The sequence below is a fragment of the Ornithodoros turicata genome, unplaced genomic scaffold, assembly GCF_037126465.1.
Source record: "Ornithodoros turicata isolate Travis unplaced genomic scaffold, ASM3712646v1 Chromosome28, whole genome shotgun sequence".
NCBI classification, from domain to species: Eukaryota; Metazoa; Arthropoda; class Arachnida; order Ixodida; family Argasidae; genus Ornithodoros; species Ornithodoros turicata.
This window is the reverse complement of record NW_026999351.1, coordinates 1581526-1595395: the sequence shown is the minus strand read 5'-3', so window position 1 is coordinate 1595395 and position 13870 is coordinate 1581526.

Genomic DNA, 13870 nt, shown 5'->3' with positions numbered 1-13870 from the left:
CACTGTGTTCTACTTTAATCTTACTCCTCTTCACGTCTTTTTTTTTCCTTTTCCAAGACGAGAAGCAGCGACGCGAGGCTCTTCTTTATTGGTGCAGGTGAGACGCCGAAGGTTCCACATGTGTAGTCTGTTTAACATGAAAAAAATGACCACTAATCGCCAAAAATGGAAAGTCACAACAATAGTCAAGGCAATAAAACTTTCAAGCTAGCCGACATTTCACGTGTGAACCTTAGAAAACCGATCTCGAATTTTATTGAAATTTAAAAGATATATTTGGGGACACTGAAGTTACTGTCTGCTGCGAAAATTCCAATTACATCGTGTAGAGTGTTATAGCTTTCACGTACCATTTTGCAAATATAAAAAAATATATAATGCTGCTTCTTTTCTCTATCGTCTATACCCTGTTTTGTGAGATACCTGGGCCATTCCACGCCAAGTGATCAGGTGCCGCTCGACCCTCCCCCCTTAGAATTTTATGTGATTGTTTTTGGTGGCAGTAGAAATGTAGATGAATGGATGATGATGATGGTGGAGTTGTCCGTAGTGCTGTGATCCTATGGTGGTGGGTGGATCCAGATGATGTCAGCAGCAGTTCCGGACGGGTTCGGATGTGGACGTGGTCAAGCGAAGAGTCAGCCGTGGATCGATGAAGACAGCAATTTATTTACATGATGTCTCATAGAGACCAGACTTCAAGTTGAGATCCAGAATCCTTTCACCAAGCCAAGTTTCTTCTTTTAAAGGGAGCGTGGCGTCATGTTCCGCTCACATAGTGACATCACACTAATGACCAATAAACACATCATAAATTGGGGACAACTCACTTTCCCAAATTAAATATCAATCACATCGCCAGAAACTGACGTGTGAAGATCCCATCCAATCACGGGTTGTATAACTCCCGCAAATCACAAGCAAGTTCAAAATTCCAGTGATGGGAGTGAAAGTGTTATGGTTCCCGGGAAAGTGGGGAGGATTAGCAGATACAAAGGTTGGCCACGCTTTTCTTTGGCTGGGAAGTAGGCCGCTTGTTTCCTGCTTCGTGAGTCCACTCCCTAATCCACCAGCTCCGTAACTCTACGGCAAAAGTGACTCCCTATTGACGTCCGCAACTCAATGGGTATTTTGTGTTAACTCTGGCTTTCTTACATTGGGTATTCGCGGAACCTGGCCTTGGCTAAGTGGTGGCATACAGCAACACGTGGAATCGTTTACATGTTCGGGGAAGTGACAAAATTAAAATAATCACAACGTGACAGTGGCTCCTTATGACCCCGAAAGGAACAGCACATAAATATTTTCTAATGAAATTGAGATGGGTCAACAGCCCGGAGGGAAGAAAGGGTCGGTACGGGCTTCTACAGCCGGAGTGAATGGCTGCTTTGTTAGAGTGTGGAGGGGATTATGTAAAGGAAGTGATCTTGGCTCCAGACCGGTTATAGAAATGGGAGGTTCACGAACGCGGGGACGAAACGAGACAACCGGCAAGAATTGGCAAGCGTTCCGAAAGATAATGAGGTTAGTGGTTTTGTGGGGGAACCTCCAGAGCGAGCAAATATTTTTTTAATATATATATTCGTAATACAAAGTTGTGGCATGCAATAAAGAAAGCAAAAAGCAGTGGCCATGCAGAACATAACAGATGATAAGGGGGCACAAGGGAATAGGTATGAGCATATTTTTTTTTATGAAGTGTTTCTAGGGTTCCTAGTGATTTGTTGATACCAGACGGGTGAGGAGCGTTGAACTTGTATACGAGATAAAACTCCCTATCACGTCTGTCACGTGTGGACCTGAACCCGGTTTCTAGAATATAGAGTTTAATGTTGTCAAAATTGTGACCAGGAACGTTAAAGTGTTCGGCGACTGCTTTGGGGAGTTTGTTGGGCGTGTCGGTTCTGTGTCCGGTAAGGCGGTTGCTCATTTGTTGGCTTGTCTCACCAATGTATTGCATAGAGCAGTCTCCGTATTCAATGCAGTGTATGACATTGGAGCTTGTGCATGTGAATGCGTGGTTAACGGGGTGGGTGTAATTGCTCATGGTGCTTTTGATGGAGTTAGCGTGTTGAACGTGCTTGCATGTTTTGCAGCGTGGGAGGTTGCAAGGTCATGTTCCAGTGCACTGGGCGTTCGTTTTGCTGATGTTGGCATTGACCAAGGAGTCTGCTAGGTTTTTTGCACGTCGGTATGTAACCTGTATTGGGTGGGTGGATATATTGCTAAGTCGGTCACTGCCTTGCACACGCATCCTTGGAGGACGGGCTCGTGCTTCTGCAGAATGGCTTTGATGTTTGGAAGTACGTTGGAATATCTTGTGATGAAACTTATTTGGCACGCGTCAGGATCTTTTCAGTGTTCCAGAACCTCGTTTCGATCAAGTGTGAGTGCCTTGCGACGGAATTCGGTTAGGAGGGAGTCTGGATAGTCCCTTTCGGCAAGTGTGCTGCAGAGCTCGTCAAGCTTCTCATCATAATCTGTGTAGGTTGAACAAATTCTGCGCAGTATTACACTCTGCCCATTACGAATTTCAACTCACATTCGATCGAAACAAGGTTCTTGAACACCGAAAAGATCCTGACACGTGCCAAATAAGCTTCATCACAAGATATTCAAACGCACTTCCAAACATCAAAGCCATTCTACAGAAGCACGAGCCCCTCCTCCAAAGCAGTGACCGACTTAGCAATATATTCACCCATACAATAAAGGTTACATACCGACGCACAAAAAACCTAGAAGACTCCTTGGTCAATGCCAAAGTCAGCAGAACGAAAACCCAGTACACTGGAACACGACCCTGCAACCTCCCGCGCTGCGAAACATGCAAGCACGTTCAACACGCTAACTCCATCAAAAGTACTGTGAGCAATTACACCCACCCCGTTAACCACGCATTCACATGCACAAGCTCCAATGTCATATACTGCATTGAATGCGGCGACTGCTCTATGCAATACATTGGTGAAACCGTCCAACAAATGAACAACCGCGTTACCGGACACCTAACCGACATGTCCAACAAACTCCCCAAAGCAGTAGCCGAACACTTTAACGTTCCTGGTCACAATTTTGACAACATTAAACTATATATTCTAGAAACCAGGTTCAGATCCACACGTGACACACGTGATAGGGAGTCTTATCTCATATAGAAGTTCAACACTCTTCACCCGTCCGGTATCAACAAATCACAAGGCAGCCTAGAAACACTTCACAAATAAAATATGCTCATACCTATTCTGTTCTGTCCCCTTTATCATCTGTTATGTTCTGCATGGCCGCTGCTTTTCGCTTTCTTTATTCCTTGCCACAATTTTGTATTACAAATATATATTTAAAAAATTTTGCTCGCTCTGGAGTTTTCCCCACAAAACCACTAACCTCCTTATCTTTCGGAACGCTTGCCAATTCTTGCCTGTTGTCCCGTTTCGTCCCTGTGCTCATGACCCTCCCATTTCTGTAACCGGTCTGGAGCCAAGATCACTTTGTTCACACAATCCCCTACAGACTCTAACAAAGCAGCCATTCACTCTGGCCATAGAATCCTGTACCGACCCTCTCTTCCCTCCGGGCTGTTGACCCACAATCCGCATGAACATTTAACACGTCACACCCAACCCTTTAAATACCATGCGAATGATGAGCATGGTGCCCAGAAAAAGAACAGTCTCTGTTCGAAATATCGGCGGCTCCTGTACTGAGGCAACTCCCTTCCTATGGTCATAATTTAGTTTTACAACAGTAATTGCATCGGCAACCTCTTAGAAGAGACAAAACAGGAAACACTATGCACTCTTGATGTTTCAATATTTCTCCTCAATAAAATGAAGAGATGCATACCAACGGCAGTGTCTCGTCTGCGTGGGTCAATAGACGGCTTCGGTGACATTCTCCTTACACAAGTTGGATTGCAATCCAAACAGTGATTTTCCAAGCAGCTCATCATCTTGGAACACAGCCCTTAGTAGGTTGTGGGCAAAGCTTAGGGCTGCTACCGCACCTATGTATGTAGTCTTTAGGCGTTCTAGTGTGTTGATGCCAACATGTACACCATTCCCAATGTCCTCCTGCAGGTGGAGAAACACACTATTAGCTAACTATATTAGCACACTACTAGAGAAACAAACTATTAGCTAACTACAGTCAAACTCTTTTATAGCGAACACCTTTTTAAGGAAAATACCACTACAGCAAATTTTTTTGCGATCCCGCTGGAGCCCTATAGGTCCAATAATGGACATTCTTTTTAATGAAAATGCCTTTACTGCGATTTTTTTTTGCTGTCCCCTGGGTTTCGTTGTAAAGGAGTTTGATGATGATGATTATTCAGGTTTTTATGGCGCACGGACAACTAGGGTCATAGTGCGCCAAAGCTATGGTGAAAAGACAATGGGGATGGTTGGTGACAATGTAAGAGCAGCAAGATTAAACTAAAACCATTGTTTTAGAAATGTTTAGACAGTAAAACAAGATACATGAGCAGCTGGGTAAAACTATATTGCATTTAAATAGCCAATATCTTTAAAATAGTTAAAAACTCTCATGAAGGGTAAAAGAGGCTCATCACCCAACAACAAGGCTGGATGAAGTGGCAACTGATATCTGTAAAGCTCTTTAAAGTGATACTGACGATGAGGTTCATGTGCAAGACACGTGATTAGGATGTGCAGCACAGACAGCTGCTCCCCACACTGCGCACACTCCGGTGGTTCCTCCCGGCGCAGTAAAAAGCCATGTGTGAGGTGTGTGTGACCAATGCGTAAGCGACTAAAAACTACTGAATGGAGACGATTTTTAAAACTCGGTGTGCTTCCTAAAATTGTGTTTTTTGACATCCAAAGCTTGTTGTTTTCTCGTGTAGCCCACTCTCGTTGCCATTTCACATTAATTTTCCTCCTCAGGACTGACCTAAGGTCTTGAGAGGGACTCTCCAATAGGCTCACTTCAGAAGAGAGCGCAGCTGCAGCTGCTGCATCTGCGAGTTCATTGCCGGGTATCTCAACGTGGCTGGGAACCCAGCAAAAACCTAAACAGAGACCTTTTTTGATTACCTTGGTTGCAAGATATCGGGCCCTTAATACAAGGTGATTTTTCTGTTTCTGTATTGTACAGATGGCTTTAAGAGAACTGAGTGAATCGCTGTAGATGATCGAAGACTTGATCTGACGGTCTAGGATGAAGCTAAGCGCCATGATTATTGCATATAGCTCTGCAGTAAAAACTGATGCAGAGTTTGGAAGCCGCTGAGACTTCGTGCAAGATTCAGTAACCATTGCACAAGAAACGGATGTGTGTGTCTTTGACCCATCGGTATAAAAAGCAGTGTGATCTCCAAAGCTTTCGGCTACATATCTGAATTCTTGTTGGAGCACACATGGTGGAGTGCCATGTTTGTTATATTTAGCTAAAGAGTAATTGCATTCTGGAAGTACGTCCCACGGCGGAGCTCCCACACACGCTTGCAAAATTGGTGTGTGATACTCAATGAACTCATACGTTTCGATTCCCTGTAGCACACGTATACTAAAAGGAGGTATAACTGTGGGTTTGCTGAGAAAGAACTGCTTAAACCGTGTCTCCCTCACAGACTGGAGTGCAGGATGTCCTGGATAGCCTTTCACTCTAAGCGCATATGATGCTGAGAGGTAGAACCTACGTCTCTCCAATGACCACTCCTTGGATTCGACATATAGACTCTCAACTGGTGATGTACGAAAGGCACCAGATATTAAACGCAACCCCTGGTGGTGAACTGGGTTCAAAATCTTGAGAGCAGATTCGCGGGCAGGTCCATAGACAATGCACCCATAGTCCAATCTTGACCTCACTGTCGAAATGTAAATTCTATGCAACGTGTCACGATCTGCGCCCCAGGATCTGTGTGACAGCACCTTTAAGAGGCTTAGGGACTTGATGCATTTAGTTTTAAGGCTCTTAATGTGCGGTAGGAAAGTAAGTTTGCTATCAAACGTGACCCCAAGAAATTTGCTCACTTCTCACTCTTAACAGTGAGGTCCTGCCCATTCAGCTTAAGAGTAGGTGAAGGAAGCATTCCTCTGACCCTAGAGAAGTGAACACAGACAGTTTTCTCGTGCGAGAACTTAAACCCATTTTCGAGGGACCATGTGGTAAGCTTGTTTAGAGCTAGCTGCATCTGACGCTCGCATATTGCTAGATTTGTAGAAGAATATGATATTTGAATGTCATCTACGTATAAGGAGCATGACAGGGAACGAGGAATTACATTGGCTACTGAATTGATTTTCACAAGGAAGAGAGTAACACTCAGGACAGATCCCTGTGGCACTCCATTCTCTTGAACCAGAACACGAGATAGCGTCGTTCCAAGTCGTACTTGGAATGTCCTGTTTTGTAGGAAGTTCATGACGCACCTGAGTATGCGCCCCCTGATCCCAAAAGAGTACAGATCTTGCAGGATACCATACCGCCAAGCGGTATCGTATGCCTTCTCAAGATCAAAGAAAACAGAGAGGCAGTGTTGTCTTCGGACGAAAGCTTCACGTATCATTGTTTCTACTCGAACCAGGTGGTCCGTTGTGGACCGCCCGGCACGAAAACCACACTGAAGCTCAGAGAAACATTTGTTTTCCTCTAGAAAATGGACGAGCCGACCATTGACCATACGCTCAAATGTTTTGCCGACGCAGCTTGTCAGAGCGATAGGTCGATAGGTAGTTGGATTTGAAGGGTCTTTTCCAGGTTTTAACAGTGGAACAACGGTGGCAGTTTTCCATGCGGATGGTAATGTGCTGTCTGCCCAGATTCGGTTGAAGAAACGAAGCAAGCATTCTTTCGATGTTTCGGACAAGTGCTGAAGCATGGAATGTGTCACTCGGTCTGGACCATGTGAGGTAGCCTTTGCTGAAGGTAATGACCTCTGCAGCTCTATCATAGTAAACGGCTGATTATATCCATGGTCGTCCCCGCCACTCATTCGAATTGTCTTCTTTTCTGCAGTGTCTTTGATCTTAAGAAAGTTTTTACTATAATGAGATGAGTCAGAAATTCTTTGGAAATGCTCCCCAAGCGCATTCGCCTGCTCCCCTAGGCTTTCACATACTTGACCGTTAACTTCTAAAAGAGGGACGGAATGACTGATGTGTTCTCCTCTGATTTTGCGAAGTCTGTCCCATAGCACTTTGGATGGGGTATTACAAGACAGAGACGATACAAAGGCGTGCCAGGAGGACCGCTTAGCTTGCTTGCGTGTCCACCTGGCCTTTGCTCTGGCCTTTTTAAAAAGTAGGAGATTTTGTGAAGTGGGGTACCTCCGAAATATGCCCCACGCCCGATTTTGCAGTTTGCGAGTTTCCTCGCATTCACTGTTCCACCAGGGTTTAGGTCGCTTTGGGAGACGACCAGAAGCCTGGGGAATGAATTGTGTTGCTGCATCGAGGATGATGTTACTAATAAGATTGCTAGCTTCCTCGATCGTCACCCTATCAATAGGAATCAGAGAGAGGTCACATTTTTCAGAAAACGGATTCCAGTCGGCTATTTCAAATTTCCACCTGGCAGGGCGTGTCGTCAGAGTGTCGACTAGAGTAAGGTATTTTAACACCACTGGGAAGTGGTCACTTGCAAGTGGGTTTTGTTTTACAGTCCATTCTATCTCCTGAAACAAGGAGAGACTGCAAAAAGACAGGTCTAAGACTGAGAGAGTCTGACTTGAAGAATGTATGTATGTAGGTGCCCCTGTGTTTAAGAGACAGATGGATGTTGATAATAAAAATTTCTCTAACATTTTCCCTCGCGTGTCAGTTCTTGTATTGCCCCAAAGTGGATTATGAGCATTAAAGTCACCTAGAACTATAAAAGGACTTGGAAGTTGGCTGCATAAATCTTGTAATTCTTTTTGTGTTATAGTGTCTGATGGCGGCAAGTATACCGAGCAGATGGTGACGATCCTGTCTAAACACACCTGCACAGCTCCAGCTTCCAAGTTTGTAACTAGGTGAATTGCTTTCGTTGGGAGAGATCGTCGTGTGATGATCGCTACACCACCAGATGCTCGGGTGGCGTCACTTCGATCTCTTCGGAATATGTTGTGTCTACGCAGTGGATTTTGTGTTTGGTTGTTCAAATATGTTTCCTGACGACAAAAACATGCAGCATTATACGTCTCGAAGAGATCGTTCACATCATCTAAGTTAGAAAGGAAACCACGACAATTCCATTGGAGCATCGTGTGCCGCATAATAGTTGCAGTACTAAGAAGGAGTAGTAAGTGTGTCAGAAACTTTTGCCGACTTTGAAAAGCTTTCATTACCTATTTTTTGTTGGAGGTGTGACCCGCGGCCTTGTGGGTTTCTTCCGCGTAGCCACAAGCTCCTTATCAGATATGTCAGGGAGTGACCCACTCCCCGACAGACTAGCTCTATTCTTTTGGAGGACTTGGGAGCTCGTGCTCGCAAAGGAGCGCTCAGAGCTCGTCTCGTCCTCGCAATCCATGGATGTGGCCTCCGTGGACTGTGAGGACAGAAGTGGCGTCGGTGTTAGGGACGCCACTGGAGTTTAGGGGACTGGAAGTGGATGTGCACCCCCTTGGACTTCATTTGTGGTTGTCTCTATCAGCAGTGATTGCTCGGTCTGTGTGAACTGTGTTACTAGTTTTACTTTCTGTTTTACGGCTGTGGCAAAGGATTTTTCGAAAAAGATAGGAGCTACTTTTTTTCTGGCTTCTGGGCAACTGATGTTCTGTGTAACCTTAACGTGCAGGACTTCTTTTTTCATATTTCCACTTTGTACATGTCCTCGAGTAGGATGGGTGGTTGGAAGAACAATTGACACAGCAGTCTGGCCCTTTGCATTCTTTGGTCTCATGGTCACTCTTTCCACACCGTGCACAACCAGCAGAGCCACGGCACCCGTCTGCAGCATGTCCAAACCTGTTGCACCGAAAACAGCGCAACGGGTTCGGAATGTAAGGTCGGACATCTGCTGACAGGTAGCCTACTTTTAGTTTTGTTGGAAGTGTGGGCCTGTCAAAAGTCAGTACTATATTTCGTGTGGTGATGTACTCCCCATTTTTACGAATTTTGATTTTGCGTACATCAATGACGTCCTGGTCCCTGAGCTCCATCAAGATTTCTTCAGGTGGCACGTCAACCAACTCAAAAACTGAGATTACGCCCCTGCAAGTGTTAAGTGTTTTGTGCATCGAAGCTGCAATCTTTACTCCCATCAATTCATGAGCGTTCAATATACGGTTGCAGTCTTTCTCATTCGTGCATTTTATGAGCAAGTCCCCAGATCTGATACGTTTTATTTCCGTGATATTTTTAGACAGGGATGCCACCGCTTATTCAATAAAAAATGGTGACATCTTTCCCAGTGGTACATTTTTCTCTTTTTCGGAGTCTGCACTAGACAGTACTATGTACTTGGAAATGAACTGTTTAGATGCACTTTGTAAAACTTCGGTCCGTGGTCGCTTCGCGGCCACGATCTCAAGAGAGGAAGAAAATTTACCCATAGAGGTTTGTTGAAACGAGTATTCCAAAGAGTCGCCCGTACTTCATACTCATACATACGGGACGGTCCCGGAGTTTTGAAAACCCATCGGCCGGAGCTCGACCAATGCCCCGACCGCCACCGTTCAAGGTTTCTACCCTTCGCCTTACATCCCCTCGGCACGGTACGGATAACACCTTGGGACTGGGGGCTGGGGTCCGTGGTGGCGCCACTCACCAAACACCAGCCGAAGCCGGTGGCCCCTGCGGGGGAAAGAGCCATTGCTTTTCAGAGACAAGAACGCCATAATAGGTGTGATATATCGGTCTCCCCAGAGCAACATGAGTCACTTCATGGAAAAATTAGATGCTACTCTTGATAGCCTTTTCCGGAACCAGTATAATATCTTAATTATGGGTGACATAAATATCAATGTATTAGATAAAGGTCAGTCAACTTCATATCTAAATATATTGCTCGCCAATAGCATTGAGCAATGGATTCGATGCCCTACTCGTACCCAAGTTTGGCATACTGGTACCCTCGTAGATCATATCCTGTCTAACACTCATTCGGACGCCTTCACTGCCGGTGTTGCCCTGCGATATGTCCGACCATGACATTTTTGCGATTGAGAAAAAACGTTGTGAGACAAATAGTTTTCATGCTCTTGTACGTTTCTGTGACTTCTCATTAGCTAGGTCATATATCGAGAGCGTTAACTGGTCTTTCGTGGATGCAGACACATCTGCTACACGTAAATTTAGTAAATTTCATAAGGTACTTACTCAGTGTCGAGGCATCGTCAGAGCTGAAAATATATTCTAAAGGACAGACCAAAAGGAAACCGTGGCTAGCTACCGGGCTCTTACTGTGTGTAATGCGTAGGTCAAATTTGTATAACAAACATCGTCTGGGTTGAGAGAGAAATACGTTAAACATGCCTAGCAAACTCCTACGCATAGCTAAGAGAAACTACTCCTACCAAAAATTTAATGAAGCTTTTTGGTGATTCACGCAAGTCTTGAAACTTAGTAAATTGCGCTCTTGGGAAAAGCAGGCAATCAAACGCCATTTCAAGCCTTGCTGATGATTCAGGGAATATTCATGACAATCAAGTAACTATATGCAATCTATTAAATAATTACTTCTTAAATGTCGCTGCGTTCGTACTTTCAGACAACGCTAATTCTGAGCTAGGTCACATCTTGCCTTCTCGTAACCCCCACACATCTTTCTTCTCCCCTTGTTGTCCAGAGAAGTCCAGTCGGTCAATTACAATTTGAAAAACACGGCGGCTTCAGGATATGACCACATATCTGTGGAGTTTCTTAAAAATGTGGCCCCACTGATTTCAACGCCTTTGTCCGCCATCATCAAATCATTATTTCATGAAGGATCGTACCCTGATGAGTTAAAGGTCTCGAAAATCTGCCCAATTTTCAAGAGCGGTAGTCGTTTATCTCCGGGGGACTACAGACCCATCGCGACTCTGCCCACTATCAGCAAGATATTAGAACGCCTAATACTATCCAGATTAGAGGATTTTTTTTCCAGAGGCATTCCTTGATATCGGATAACCAGTTTGGTTTCCGCCGGAACAGGTCGACTGAAATAACAGCCCTCTCAGTCTGAGAGTTGATTAAGTCTGATATTGAGTCTAAGCTCCTAACCACGGGCGTGTTCGTTGACCATTGGAAAGCGTTTGACACGATTGCCCATCCATTACTTTGTTCGAAATTAGAACGGTATGAAATTCGTGACTTAACTCTCGAACTTATATCCAGCTACCTGTCTAATCGAAAGCAAACTTTGTTCAACTTGGCGATGCCTCTTCATCTGTTGGCAACATTTTGGGCGGGTGTCCCCCAGGGTTCCATTCTTGGGCCGTTTCTCTTTTTGGCGTACATAAATGACCTGGTATCTTATCTGAACGAGTCAACAATTCTATACGCGGACGATACTTCCATATTTCTGCAGAGTTTCGATGTAAACGATTTATTCTCACGCGCACTATGAAGGCTTCATTCTTGGCTTACTTTTAATAAGTTAGAAATTAGCCCGTCCAAGTCTTCATATATCATCTTCAGTTCCCCCCAATTATTCACAGGTAGTTGTAGTAGTGACTTGGTGGTTGGTCCTCATACTATTGCCGAACGCTCCTCAAAGAAATTCCTGGGCATAACGCTTGATGAGGACTTGTTATGACACGACCAGGTTTCACACGTGTGCAACAAAGTTTATTCGGGTACTTAGGCAATAAACAAGTTGAGGTTCCTCGTGCCGTTACGAGTTCTAAGAAGCGCTTGCATGTCTCTTGTTCAAAGCCATATTTCTATGGCATCGCATGCTATGCCCTATCATACGATTCCACAATTAAGCCTGTGCATGTTGCCCATAAAAAGGCATTACGAGCGATGTTAGCTACGTCAAATAATGAAAGTATTACTTTTGCATTTAAATTGTTCAATATTGCTGAGGTAAAAGTTTTACTTCAACGCAGGTTATGTACCATCGTTTACAAACTGCGAAACAAAGTATGTTCTTTACCATTTGTTAGTCTGAGGAGTAGTGAATGTACCATGCCGATAAGAAACTACGGACCGTTTTCCCTAGGTCTACCTTAGATAAGGACCAACTACGGCTACTTTTCTTTCCAATATTACACTGTAAAGTTATGGAACTCATTGCCAGTGCATATACAAAGCAGCACATCAATACATGTCCTTAAGAAACAACTTCAAAATTACTTGATGCTTCAAGCTACAAATTAGCTGTTATCTCGGATTGACATTAACTGAATATTTTCATGTTACGGAATAGATCACGTTGTACTTACAAATTTTCATTTGTTTTCTCGTTTGCGTCTTGCATATATATTCGTTTTATTTATTATTGCGCACGATTTGTTAGGTTGCAGCTTGTAGTTCATGAGTTCATTGATGTGCAATCCTAAGTTACTGTTTGCCGTATATTTCAGCTATCAGTTTGAGTACGGATCAGTTACACGCGTTAAGCGTCTGATCCCTCAGTGTCATTCCTTATGTAAATGATGATGTTTCCTTTGTTGATGAAAAGTCGGAATTCCTGACGTGATACCAATAAAAGAGCTCTCGCTCTCTCTCTCTCTCTTGAAATAGCAGCTGCACACATTTGGAGACCGTGCATACCTACGATGTTAATCGAGCGTTATAGTTTCTTCACATTTTCGCACCCTAAATGTAACGCGCAACCTCCGCCGTATATGTTTCCGCCGTCCTACTTCTCCGATTTTTAATCCGTCTTGCTTTCATCAGTAGACATTGACGACAACTATTCGATAACAACGAGAGAAACTTCGTACATGAGGTACGCGCGCGCGGCCAACATCTGTCCCAGACCAGATGGAAACCTGGTTGTTTAACTTGAATAGGTCGAAGCGGTTCCACTTGAAGTGGCCCTTGTTCGTGCAAGTCACAACCGCTCCCAGTCTGAACTGGTGCCCGTTGAAACCGGACATGGTTCTGGTACCAGTGCAAAAAAAGAAAGCAAAATCACCTCGGTAGGTAGACAGTGAGATCAAAACAGCATGAACGGACACCGCCGTTTTACTAAGCCGTCTTCCTTACCTTCCTCAAGCCGTCTACCAAGCCGCATTCAAAAATGATCAGCGTTATGGGCGGCGAGGCAGATAACATGCATACAGTGGAACCGGCAGTTCAACAACACAATTCTTGATATAGATCAATACTGCTGTTGTACGTTAAGCGCCTCGAATCAATTACAGGTTGATTGTAAGTTGCTAAGACGTATGCCTCGTACCGCTGCAGGAGAGTTACGATCCATTTTAGACTATGTGCGAGTTGTGCGTGAAATCTGCTAACTTTGCCAATGATTCTGGCTGCTTCCGCGATGTTCCCAGTGACGGCTGCTGAAGGATGATTACATGTGTTTCTTATGATGGGTTGTTGTATGCGACTACCCGTATCCCAGAACAAGCGGGATCTTACTATTTCACAACCGTCAGCCGCCGATGGCAAGGTTGCAGTATCTATGCAAAAATATAACAAAAGAAACAAAAGATATGAAAGAAAGACTAATGACCCGTAATATGATGAGTTCCTGTTGTCGTGTTACATATTGAAGCCAGCTAAAGCTAGACTGGTGTGGACAGTTACTAGCTACACATCATTAATATTTTTCACTGGCTCACCACGGGCCAGTGCAACGCGCCGAAAAACAAAGACACAGCTGAAGTTAGACAGAACACAAGGCGCTGAGGCGCAAGGGGTGTCTAACTTCAGCTGTGTCTTTGTTTTTCGGCGCGTTGCAGTGGCATCATGTACAAATAATCCCATATTTCTATGTTGTCACCACGGGCTTGCAACGTTGGACAATATTGGCAGTTTCA